The sequence below is a fragment of the Brassica oleracea genome, chromosome C4 (genome assembly GCF_000695525.1).
Source record: "Brassica oleracea var. oleracea cultivar TO1000 chromosome C4, BOL, whole genome shotgun sequence".
Lineage (NCBI taxonomy): Eukaryota > Viridiplantae > Streptophyta > Magnoliopsida > Brassicales > Brassicaceae > Brassica > Brassica oleracea.
In genome coordinates this window covers 16,407,727-16,420,836 of record NC_027751.1, presented here as the reverse complement: position 1 = coordinate 16,420,836, position 13,110 = coordinate 16,407,727, and the positions used below count along the sequence as shown (strand labels likewise).

Below are 13,110 nucleotides of genomic sequence, written 5' to 3'. Positions count from 1 at the left end.
CTCGACAAAAGCTCGTATGGGTGAAGTCGAGGGCTTCTTGGACGTTATAGTGGCCACAAATCCGGAATGAGAGTCCATGTTGAGGAACATAAGACAACAACATCCATTCCAGGCGAGTAATCCAGCACACATAACGAGGCGGATGTTGCGAGGAGGAGTGAGGAATTCTACCAGGCGATGAACGACCCTTAGTTCTTTTTTTTCCGGTTGTTGTATTATAAATTCAAAACTTATTTATATATAAAATATTTTCGTATTGATTTTTATTTTAAATTTAAATTTTATTAATAAATTAAATAAGTTTAATTATTTTTTAATTATATTTTTAAATTCTGTAAAATAAAAAAACGAAGTAAATTCGTAGTTAAATTACGACTTATTTACGTGGAAAGTTTACGAGGAAATGACGAGGAAGGTTAAACGAGTATTTTACGAGGAAATACTTTCGAGATATTTACGTGTATTTTACGAGGAAATACTTTCGAGATATTTACATGTAATTTACGAGGAACACCTTTCGAGGTATTTACAAGGAAATATAGCGACCTCCTTACGTAGAATGTTTACGTGGTCTTTACGACGAAATGATGTACTTCGTCTTTACGAAGGACTCCTTCGAAGTCACTGGGGCTGCCTTATTCCGTTCAAAACTTTGTTCAACTGATTCATGCTTCACATGGGACAGTGATGATCCTTGACTTGGTACAGAATTTAGAGGCAACGATGAGCTGTTCTGATAAGATCATAACAAGAGTCATGACATCGTGTGTTCTCCACTTGTTTACCATGTTCCATATTTGTTTAGTTGGCAGTTATTTTCTTGACATCTTTTGTGTAGAGTGTTTTATTCAATGGGTTATGAAAAAAAAAATTGCAGTAAACTTGTGTTCTTGTTCTCTCAAGTCTTTGGGACCTAACATTTGGTCAAAATGTTAGGTCCCAAAGACTTAAGAGAACAAGAACACAAGTTTACTGCAATTTTCTTTTCATATCCCATTGAATAAAACACTCTTATCACTTAAATACATAAAAGATGTCAAGTAAATAACTGCCAACTAAACAAATATGGAACATGGTAAACAAGTGGAGAACACACGATGTCATGACTCTTGTTATGATCTTATCAGAACAGCTCATCGTTGCCTCTAAATTCTGTACCAAGTCAAGGATCATCACTGTCCCATGTGAAGCATGAATCAGTTGAACAAAGTTTTGAACGGAATAAGGCAGCCCCAGTGACTTCGAAGGAGTCCTCTAGAATGGTTTTATCCGCCCCTAGCAAATTTGACGCTAACACATCAGTGAGAGAACTTAATAACTTATTTTTATATATTAGATTTCTGATGATAAAAGTCTTTTTCAAATTCTCTCTTTTTGCCTCTTCTTTTTGAGCTTTTAGGGCAACCTTGGTTCTTTAAAAGACTTGCATATTTTCCTTGGTATTTTCAACAATCTTGGCATCTATCTTGAATTTTTTTTGTGTCCATCAAATGAATTCTCGTGGTTCGTTGGGTACGTCACTAGCAGGATTTAATGCTAGGATGCCACCCAAAAAGCCAACTGTTGGTCAGAAGAAACCACTGGAGACATTAGGTTCTTCACCGCCACCACCAAGGTAATTGAGCTGCTGCCTTGATCTTTCAGTAAGGTTTTGAAAGAGGGGTTATTTACAGCTTTTCCTAAATCACTCGTTTTCTTTAGCCATTTAAAATTATACAGTTAAGAGTTTTCTTTATGTGGATTTTACAGATTAAAGAACTTTTCTCTGTTTTTTTTTGGTTCCCAAATGTAAAATTATAACCATTGTTGTTTTGCATGGATCAACTTGCAGCAAGAAGAAAAAAGTGGTGCAGAATTCTATGGATCAAAGTATCCAACAGCTCAATGATGTCACTGCAGTCAGTGGTGTCAATCTCAGGGTGAGCTTTGTGTTTCCTGACAGCTTCAGTTTTCACTTTAAATCTGGTTGTGTAGTACTGAATTTTGCTGTCTGCATTGATTTTTTTTTTTTTTGAATGAATGTTAAATTTGTATTCATAAAAAAAACCTTGTTACATCAAAGTGTAAACCTTAGTAAAGAAAATTCTATCCCTTAACAACTTTACTTCTAAAAGGATCTCATAGTTATCACACTCTGGTACTAAAAAAATATTGAAGTGCATTCTCCATTCCCTTCCCTCCTTTTAATCTCATTAAGCTTAGCTTGTTTCTAACTCCTTTATCAATAAGTTTCTTCACCACTTCCATAGGTAAAGGCTCCCCATGTCTTATCTTGTTTCTTTCCCTCCATATCGTGTGTACAATGGCTTGGAAAGCATATCTTGTACAGAATGATATCTTCTTGTCACTATCAGACCTTGCTAGAATCACCACAACTTCCGACCAGTCCTTAGTATAAGCATCTCTCAGAATCCCCTTCATAAGATGTTCCCATAACTGAGAGGAGTAGGTACACTCAAAGAACAAATGATTACAAGATTCTCCAGCGTTCTTGCAGAGAACACATGTAACATCCACACCTTGACTCCATCTCGCAACTCTGTCCATTGTCGTTAGTCTATTCAGCATAGCTAACCAAGCCATGAAAGCAAACTTAGGAGTAGCCTGCGAAAACCATATATCTCTTGCCCAATTGTTTTGAGTATAATCTTCTCTTATTAACACCCAAGTCTCCTATATTGAGAATTTCTCTCTAAACCCCGACTTACACCTCCACAGACTCACATCTTCCAAGCTTTCACACATCTTCTCTTCAACTTTAGCAAGCTCTGTTTCTATGTCAGTTAACACCACATTACGATGCCTTCTTCTTCTTCTGACTTTAAAAACTGCTTCTTCGACTGTTGCTTCATTACCTATCCCCTTAACTATTGGACCTCTTTCTCCCAAAATCTCAAACAACACTCCTTTAGAAGACCAATTGTAATACCAAAAAGAAGTAGTTCGACCATTCCCTACCTCTTTCTTGTAGTACATCTTTGCAATGTCCCTTAGCTTCAATAATTTTTTCCACATCCAAGACCCAGACTGAGTACTTACTTTCACTTCCCAAAAACATTTTCTTCTTAGTAAGTTATTTTTTATCCATTTTCCCCATAAAGAATCACCAGATAACAACCTCCAGATTAGCTTCAAGCCATACACCTTATTCACTTCTTTTAATGCTCTGATCCCCAAACCACCTTCACTCTTAAGCTTACAAATTTCCTTCCACGCTACCTTTGCACCCGTGCTTTTCAGTTCCGGACCTGTCCAGAGAAACGAGGCACAAAGCTGTTCCACCTCTTTTATACAACCGCTCGGTAATCTGAAGACAGCTGCCCAAAAGTTCACTATGCTCATCAACACTGCCTTGATCAGTTGCAACCTACCAGCATAAGAGAGATATCTACAGGTCCAAGTATTTATCTTGCTTCTGATTATCTCTAGTAGTGGTAGGTAATCTTTCTTCCTCATAGCTTTTGTCAGGAGAGGCAGACCCAAATACCTAACTGGCAGAGCTCCTTCCGCAAACGGGAAATTCAGCAGTATTCTACTCTTCTCTACCTCTGAAACCCCCGCCATATATATAGTTGATTTCTCAATACTGCTGTTTAGACCTTAAAATTTAGCAAACTCATCAAATACTGATAAAGCCCCCTCAATAGATTTCTTGGACCATTCCACAAAAACCATTAAATTATCTGCGAAGCAGAGATGAGTCAATGAGATTGATTGACAGCGAGGATGGAAAGTAAATTTCTTCTCAGCAACTGCTCTATCAATCTTATGAGATAAGACATTCATGCACAACACAAAGAGATAAAGAGATAGAGAGCATCCCTGTCTCAAACCCCTTGCACTTTGAAAGTAACCTGCTAGCTCCCCATTCACTTGCACCGAGAACGAAGGCGTAGAAACGCAGAGACTGATCCAGTGAATAAAATTTCCAGGGCTTCCTAAAGCCGCCAAAATTCGTAACACAAAACACCACTGCACTGAATCAAATGCCTTGGATATGTCTATCTTCATCACACACATTGAATAGATAGCTTCCTTGTGATAATCCCTTACCAACTCTGACGCTAATAGCACATTCTCCATCAATAATCTGCCTTGAACAAATGCAGACTGATTTGCAGAAACAATCCGAGGTAGGATCACTTTGAGTCTATTTGCTAAAATCTTCGAAACTACCTTGTAGAGGACATTACAACAGGCTATGGGCCGATAGTCTCTCATCTCCATAGAATTATTCTTCTTTGGGACCAGAGCAAGGATTGTAGAGTTTATCCCCTTAGGAAGAAACCCATATCTGAAGACAAATTGAACTGCAACAGTGAAGTCATGTGCAAGAATAGACCAAACCATCTTGAAAAATTCGCAAGGGAAACGATCCGGTCCTGGAGATTTGTTTGATGGCATATCAAACAGAACTTTTCGAATTTCTTCCTCTGTAACCTCTTCCTCGAGCTTCCCACAATCCTCCATTGTACACCGAAATTCAAGTAAGTTTTGTAGTTCTTCTGTAGTAGTACCTTGAAAGCTGTCAGGATTCTGATTAAGGAACTCTGAAAAGAACCGCTCCGCCTCAACCTTTATCTCTGAATACTTTGTGACTATACTACCATCCTTAGTTCCCGAATTGTGTTTTGTGCCTTACGAGATCGAATGGCATTGTGGAATGTTTTATTATTTTGATCCCCCACATCCAACCAATATAGTTTCACTACAAGAAAACATATTTTTTACGAGGACAATATTCGAGGTTAATTCGTCGTAAACGGGGGGTTACGATGAATTAACCTCGAAAGACGTTTCGTTGTTAAACGGCCGTCGTAACGGAGGTTTCGTCGTAAAGGACTCGTTACGTTTACGACGAAATAAATTCCTCGTAAAGCGAAAGGAAAGGTTTCGTCGTAAAAGACACGTAACGCTTTGTGGTAAAGCCCACGTAATGCATTCGATGTAAAGCACACGTAAACGAATTCGTTGTAAAGCCCACGTAAACGTTTCGATGTAAAACCCTCGCAAAAGTTTTGATGTTAATCACTCGTAAACTTTCGATGTAAACTCCATGTAATGTTTACGAGGAGTTTACAACGATTCATATTATATTATATATAATAAATTTAAATTTATATTTAATATTCAAAATTTAGAATATTTTAAATTTTGAAACAAAATATGAAAATGAAAAACATATTTTTAAAAAGTATTTAAAAGTCATACAATAATATTTAAATTCATAATACAAACCGAAATATAAAAAAAAACTACATATTCTCGAAGTAGTCGGTGGGGTTGCTCGGCTGTTGATGGTTTGGATCTGACTCTTCGGGATCCCGTACTAGCAACCCAAGAGCGGCTCGTTTCTCACTCAACATTCTCTGTATAGTCGGGTTTCCCACCGCCATCATGTCTAGCAAATCCTCAAGAGAGTCTAAACGAATCTGCTGTCTATCCAATCGACCTTTCATCTGAGAATTCTCTTCATCCCGTCTCGAAGTGTATGAGGAAGTTGCCCTTGCAACTTCGTTAGCAGAGCCAATGCCGACTGTCCGTCCCTTCTTTTAGGAGCCACCTATAAAATGAAAACATATATTAATATAGTTAATTATGTTAAAAATAGTAAAATTAATGTTAACAAAAATTTTAAGTTGTACCTCTTCGAAGATTCTGTCGACCTCTTCAGTGGTCAATGTGACGGGTAATCCATTGGGAGACTGCTGGGTTAGTTGCGTCTCCCGTTCGTTAATCCGAGCATCCACTACACGGAAGAGTTTCTCAGATGCAGGATCCACAAAAACTTCGTCGGATGTGGCGTGAGTCATCTTGAATAGCTCAGACAGAGATGGTAAGACTCCCGTCTTCTCTAAAAAATTAAATTAAATATTATAAATTATATTAATTGAATATTTTAAAATATATATTTAAAACAAAACTTACATCTTCTAAACGGATTCCTACATGAGGTTTTTGTCCGGTTCTGTGAACCATGAGCAAATGACCATCTTTATCTTTCGTTCTTCGAGAAGCAGAGCACGAATTGACCTTTTCCATCAAAGAGGGTAGCTTCCAATAGGCGATGAGGCCATCCCACACATCCGTCGTGAGCTCAGTGGGCTTTCCCTCATACCTGTAGATCTTCCACTTGTCGTTCCAATCGGAGACAGTGTTGCAAAGGCGGGTCTTTGCCTTTGCAACGAATTTCCTCTTCACCCTATCAGTGATTCCCAAAGACCAATGCCACTTTTGCTGAAACACAAAAATTTTGAAAAAATTACAATTAATAATAAATATTTAAAAATAAAAAGTAATATTTAAAAGTGAAAATTTAATTAAATTTAAAAATCTTACCGCAAAACATTTAAACCACGTGGTCTTAACGTGATCTGGTGTCATGCTCCAGTTTGGATATGTCCCGTCGTAGTAACCGTTAATCGTCTCTGAAACGCTCCTGCTAACACGGTTGTTAGCCCCATACCTGAAACAAAAAAAAATTTAATTGCTAGAAAATAAAAATAATTTAAATTTTAATGTAATAAAAACTAATAACTCACCAAAAGGTTTCTCGCGGTCTATCGGGGTCTAGAACATCCAAACCCTCCCGTCTAGGCTGGCCAAGCAAATCTTCCACCATATATCTCGCGTATGGTGCATATGAAGGCACACGCAAATCTATATGAACTGCACCTGCTGGGGCAGGCTGAGGTGCAGCCGCTGGAGGAGGAGGTGGAGGCATCTGCGGTGGAGGAGGAGGACTCCATGAAACTCTCTGAGAAGTGTGAGAGTCTGGAACTGCATCGGAAGATGATGGACCGGAAGAAGATACTCCAGAACCATCGCCAAACAACTGAGAACAAGTAGGTGCTGCTGGTTTCCTCCTACGAACAATCTATAAAAAATAAAAAATTAATCAATTACGACATAATTAAAATATTATTCTGTCACCTAACTAATCACCTAAACTATTATTCCGTCACCTAACTAATCACCTAAACTATTATTCCGTCACCTAACTAATCACCTAAACTATTATTCCGTCACCTAACTAATCACCTAAACTATTATTCCGTCACCTAACTAATCACCTAAACTAATTACCTAACTAACCACCTAAACTAACTAACTAAAAAAAATAAAGGAAGAGAGAGAGGGGTACCTTAGAGGGAGAGAGCAAAGGAGTTTGGGAGGAATTAACGAGGCTGCCTCGTTCTGCGGCGTCTCAATATATAGAGAAAGACATTCGTCGTAAACTCCACGTAATGTTACGACGAAGTTACCAGACCAGTCTTTTTTCATTTACGACGAAGTTACTAGGCCCGTCTTTTTTCATTTAAGACAAAATGACGAGGAATCGATTTAACCATTTACGACGAAGTTACCAGGCCCGTCTTTTTTTCATTTACGACGAAATTACGAGGAATCGATTTAACCATTTACAACGAAGTTACCAGGCCCGTCTTTTTTCATTTACGACAAAGTTACCAGCCCCGTGTTATTTTTACAAGGACTTTACTACGCTTAACCCTAAACCCCGAGAATGAAATCCCTAAACCCCAAAGTCACATATCATCTAACATCATCTTCTTCTTCTTTACTTCTTCTTACTCTTTCTCCAACTTAAACCCTAAAACTCCAAATAAGTTTTTTAAATCTAAAGAAATACATATTATATAAAACAACATTAGTTACACATACATTAAGATGATATAAAAACAATATTTCCTTAAACAAACATTACAATAGAGAAATACAACATTTGTTACATATATTATATCACTCTAAATCGTTTTCGTTCTCATCAATATTACATCACTCTAAATCGTTTTCGTTCTCATCACTATCATTACAATCATCATCGTCGCTTCTCTCGAACTCGTCTTCACGTGCTTCATCTGTCGCATCTTCGGGAATATCTTCATATTGAAAGTTTTGCGGGTCGATCAAAAGGATTTCATCAGTTGGTTGTTCTGGTACCTCAACTTCATTGATAGCGTCTTCTTCTTGCAAGGGCGGTTCTTCTCCAGCGATAATGCGTCCACGAGGTGTAATTTTGATAGCAGCTAACCAGTTTATCCCGGAAGTTCGAAGCCGAGGATAAGGAAAGAAACTAACTTGGTATGCTTGTGAAGCTAAAATGAAAGGCTCAAATTTGTTGTATCTTCTCCCAAAATTGACATCCACATCAGTGACAATGCGTTCACGAGGTGTAATTTTGATAGCAGCTAACCAGTTTATCCCGGAAGTTCGAAGGCGAGGATAAGGAAAGAAACTAACTTGGTATGCTTGTGAAGCTAAAATGAAAGGCTCAAATTTGTTGTATCTTCTCCCAAAATTGACATCCACAACACCAAATTTGTTATACCGAATCCTTCGGTTCACAACAGGTTCGAACCATTCACATTTGAAGAGGACGCATTTTAGCTTCAATAATCTCCTGCAAGATCACGTAAAAGTCTGTTTCACCTTTCACATATATTCCGTAGTTACTCGTTGCCCGATGTCTCCCATACTCGTATGTGTGAAAGGTAAATCCTCGTGTGAAATACATAGGTGATGTGTTGACCTTTGCAACTGGACCTTGAACCAATTCGTAAAACCATACGGGATAATAAGGATCGTCATAATCAACCTGCAAAAAGCAGTTATTCTTAATTAATATTGAAGTATCAAAACACTTACTTAATTAATCAATGTATGAGATATATTACGTAACTGTGATTTTAACCACTTGACAAACTGCTTATCTTTACGTGTGTCCACATCAGTTGCAGATATTCCTGGTAATGCTTCTTCAACTTGAGGTACAAACATGCTGCAAATTAAACAAATAATCAAGTCATACATAATTAACTGCAATTCATATAATTAACATTCACAAAAATATTTACCTTTCAAAGTAACGGGTCACAGCATCCTCGCAGTTGAGCAGAATATAAGTGTGGGCACTATGTTTATCCTCTTCACATGACCACCATACTTCTTTCGTTTTACCACCAATGTGCTAAGATTTCTGAAGAATGCTCTGATGGCTTTATATTGCAAAAGTAATCAAATTAATAACATTTCATAACATATGTATATATATTAACGTTTTATAATTACCTACAAGTGCTTCATGGACATTTGCTGGAAGGAGCTCGGCAAAAGAAAATGGAAGTAGTCGTTGCATAAACACATGACAATCATGACTCTTCATTCCGGAGAACTTTTGACCTCGTTCAACACATCTTGACAGATTTGAAACATAACCATCAGGAAACTTAACTTCTGATGCAACTCAGTCAAACAAAGTTGTTATGGCTTCTGATGACAACCGGAAGATGGGAACATGAACGTTTCTCTTGCTCTTGATATGTAACTCATTTCTTCAGCAAATATCAGGTAAGTCCATCCTTGACTTTTTGTTATCTTTTGTCTTCCCAGGGACGTTCAGTATTGTATTCATGATGTTCTAAAAAAAGTTCTTCTCAATATGCATGACATCCAGATTGTGGCGTAAGAGAAGATCCTTCCAATAGGGTAGCTCCCAAAATATACTCTTCTTATGCCAATTGTGAGAGACACCATACCCATCAGGCATATTTCCAGGAACATGCCAGTTTCCTCCAACCATCAGGCATATAACAACGAATTTACAACGAATATACAACAACGAATTTACAACGAATTTAGGTAAGTTAAAGCACATTGAATACATGTTTTCACCTAAATATAACGGTAACATGTTTCGTTGTAATGTCGATGTAATGGATACGACGAATTTCTCTTTCCACGTACTTTCGTCGTAAACTTACATTGACTTTACGACGAAATTGTTTTCTCGTAAAGTTACATGGAGTTTACGACGAATTTTGGACTCGTCGTAATTTCGTTGTAAACACCATGTAAATTTACGAGGAAATATTTTCCTCGTAAATCTTCGTTGTTATAGAACCGTTTTCTTGTAGTGTTTAGCCCTCCGCTTAAGATGATCCTCTTATAGTACCGCAACGTGGAGCCATTTCTCAACGTTAAAGTCTCCCATAATCATCCAAGCCTTATTTCTGAACAGAGCAGAATTACGATGATGACAAATATCCTCCCACAACTCCATTCTGCCCCGTATTTAAGATTCTTCCAGCCTTACCTTCTTTAACTCTAGTCTCCAAAATGCAACCAAACTCCATGTTATTCCTTCGAACCCACTCTTTTACAACGGAATGTTTTAAATGTCCATTGAATCCGCGCACATTCCAGAAGAAACTCATCAATGATTAGTTTTTGCGGCGAGAAGACCTTGAGCTCTTTCCCGGATTAGAGTCATGAGCCTTAGTCTTCTGACCTCTCTTCCTCCCTTTTTGCATACCCAGCTTATTCCATTCCTTCACTCTTTGATCAATAATATTATCTTCAAGAAGATAACTCTCAAGTATCCCAGCTTCCTCGTTGTCCTCAATCATATCATCATCTGTGACTTTCTGATCCTCCACTAGAATTTCACCTTCCTCCTTCTCATCCATTAGTACCGAGAACTTAGAAACTGATATCTGAATATCCGGAGTGTTACTCTGAGAAGAACTTGTCTGCATTTTCCCTACTTTCATTGGAATAGACCAGATATTGTCCTTCACCTTGTCTTCCTCTTCTTTATTTTCTCTCTCACCCGTAGAATCTTCTTCCCTTCCATTTTGAACTACTCTCCACATTTTCCCTTATCTCTCCCCCTATCTCATCTTCCTGCCTTTGAACTGTACTCACCAAACCAGACTTTCTTACTCCAGGACTATCCTTATTCTTTTTTTCCCTCCCTTTATGTGCACAAACTGCTTCACCATGCCCCCATTTATCACACAATTTACATCGTGCAGGGAGCCAAGGGTAAAAGTACTTTACTGTAAATTGCTTGCCTTCTTTGGTGAAAGTGATCTCTTTTGGTAACACCTTCGACGTATCAACCTTGAGAAAAACTTTAGCTTCCTCCAAGTTAGTACACGCAATGGTTTTCGGATGAAGTTTAACCAGGAAACCAACTCTACTTGTGATGAAGCTAAATCCCTCCCATGAGTACATGTGTAAAGGTACTTCTCCAAATGAGCCCACATAGGAATCGCTTCATCTTCTTGCTTCCCTTCCTCCGTTGTTGGTGTCCATCTTGTTACAACCATTGGGACACCGGCAATGTTCCACATCCTCTACGAAGGATCTTCTCTCTTGCTTTCGGATTCGACACCTTGAATCGCATCGTAGTAGGATTGACATCATAGACATCTACCTTTGCAAAAGAGTCTCCATAACACCATATCTTATTGAGAATCTTGTGAACCTTTGCGATATGAGGCGCTAGATCCAAAAACTTCCCAACGACAAAATCTTCCCACAACAGAGTTGAATTCGCGATGATCTCATCAATGATCTCCACCGTATTCATACCGTCCTTCTTCAAAATCTCAACCTCATGTTTCTTCAATGATTTCTTATCTTGAGCAACAGACACCCAACTTTCCGATTTCGTCAAATCCTCGACCCGATCTGAAACCCTACAAACCTCATCACCCTCCAGAGACTTAGTAATCACCTTATCTCCCTCCGGTGAACCCGACAAATCCGGCGGAATAGCCAGATCCATCGATCGAAACCCAATCGCACTTCGCCTTCAAAATCGCCAAGAAATCGCCCTCTCCTAAAACGCTGCATTTTTTATTCAAAAAATTTCTCCTAAATCGAATTGATTTTAGGAAGAGGAAGAACAATTATTTTCAGGGCCCAGGAGGATAGTTGTGTTTCTGAAGCATCTCGTAGAGTTGTGCACGAAGAGGAAGAAAGATTTATTTTGCAGAAAAGTCCACTGCATAAAATGCTGGCAGAAATAAGTTGGGATACTTCTTTTTTCTTATCTCTTACATTCTAAGTTGATGAATCACTTGGCTAAGAAACTTATATATGTTCTTTCATATCTGGCAGTGGCGAAAGTTGGGCTAAAGCAAATAAGCAATGATGTTGAACGGTGCTTGTCTTTGCTACAACTTCGTGTGTATATTGTTTGCATACAGTACTTGCGTGTTTTTTTTGTACCCTTTTCTGATGCATTTGCGCTCTCAGTGTGTGGAGGAGAGGATGCGAGGACTATTAACTCATATCATTCGGTTGTCAAAGCAGGTCAGTCTTACTTCCTTCTACTACCTGCTTGGAACTAATCTTTTCTGAAGCTAACAGTGTTTCTGCAGCGGGTTGATACTGAGAAATCTAGACACCGGACCTTTATCACGTCTGATATTCGACTACAAATCAACTAAATGAACCAGAAAATGAAAGAGGAATGGGAAAAGAAGCAGGATGAAGCAGAAAAACTTAAGAAACCAAGCGAGGTATGTTCTGAGCTCATCATTATCTATGTTCTTGGCTTTACTATATTGCATACAGACATTGCAGAGTGTTTTTTTTTTTGTGGTCATTGATGCAGAGTGAAGAAGGTGATGGTGGAGTGGAGAAAGAAGTCAACTGTTCAAAGGGTTTGAAGGTATGGAGAAATTAATAAATTGCCACATTGTATTTTACCTTTTGCAATGGTCGTTGAAAAGTAGTTTTGATAGGTGAAAGGGAAATAAAGAGGACGACGACAAAATGAGAGCGACAGCAGCAAACGTTGCTGCTCGTGCTGCTGTAAGAGGAGATGACACGTTTTTGAAATGGCAATTAATGGCAGAAGCTCATCACAAGTCTGTATCTGAAACTGGAAAAGACGGGAATCAGAAAACTACTTCATCTCGAGGAAGAAACTCAAAGGAGAGACAAGATGGTGGACGTCAGTTTTCTGGACCTGGTGAGTCAATTCTATTTCACCGCTTTTAGCTAAAGAGCTTTTCTTTTCCAAAAACACATTACGCTTTCCCTCAGGTAAAAGCTTTAAGGTTTTGGTTTATACAATAAGCTATGGATTCATATTTCCAGGTGGTCGAAGATTAGGGAAGAACCAAGGTCCATCGCTTCAACCAGAAGTGGTGAGGACAATCTCGGTGAAGGATGTTGTTGCGGTCCTGGAAAGAGAGCCTCAGATGTCTAAATCCACTCTAATGTAGCGATTAATTCAATAGAAAAGCTTGACTGTCACATAATCAAATATTATTTGGTGATTACATTTATTTC

General features: G+C 38.4%; 1 pseudogene; it reads left to right on the top strand.

Moving 5' to 3' along the window:
- The window catches only part of LOC106338263, a 20,837-nt pseudogene extending 7,779 nt beyond the window's left edge, over window positions 1-13,058 (top strand).
- The last annotated feature ends 52 nt before the right edge of the window (window positions 13,059-13,110 follow it).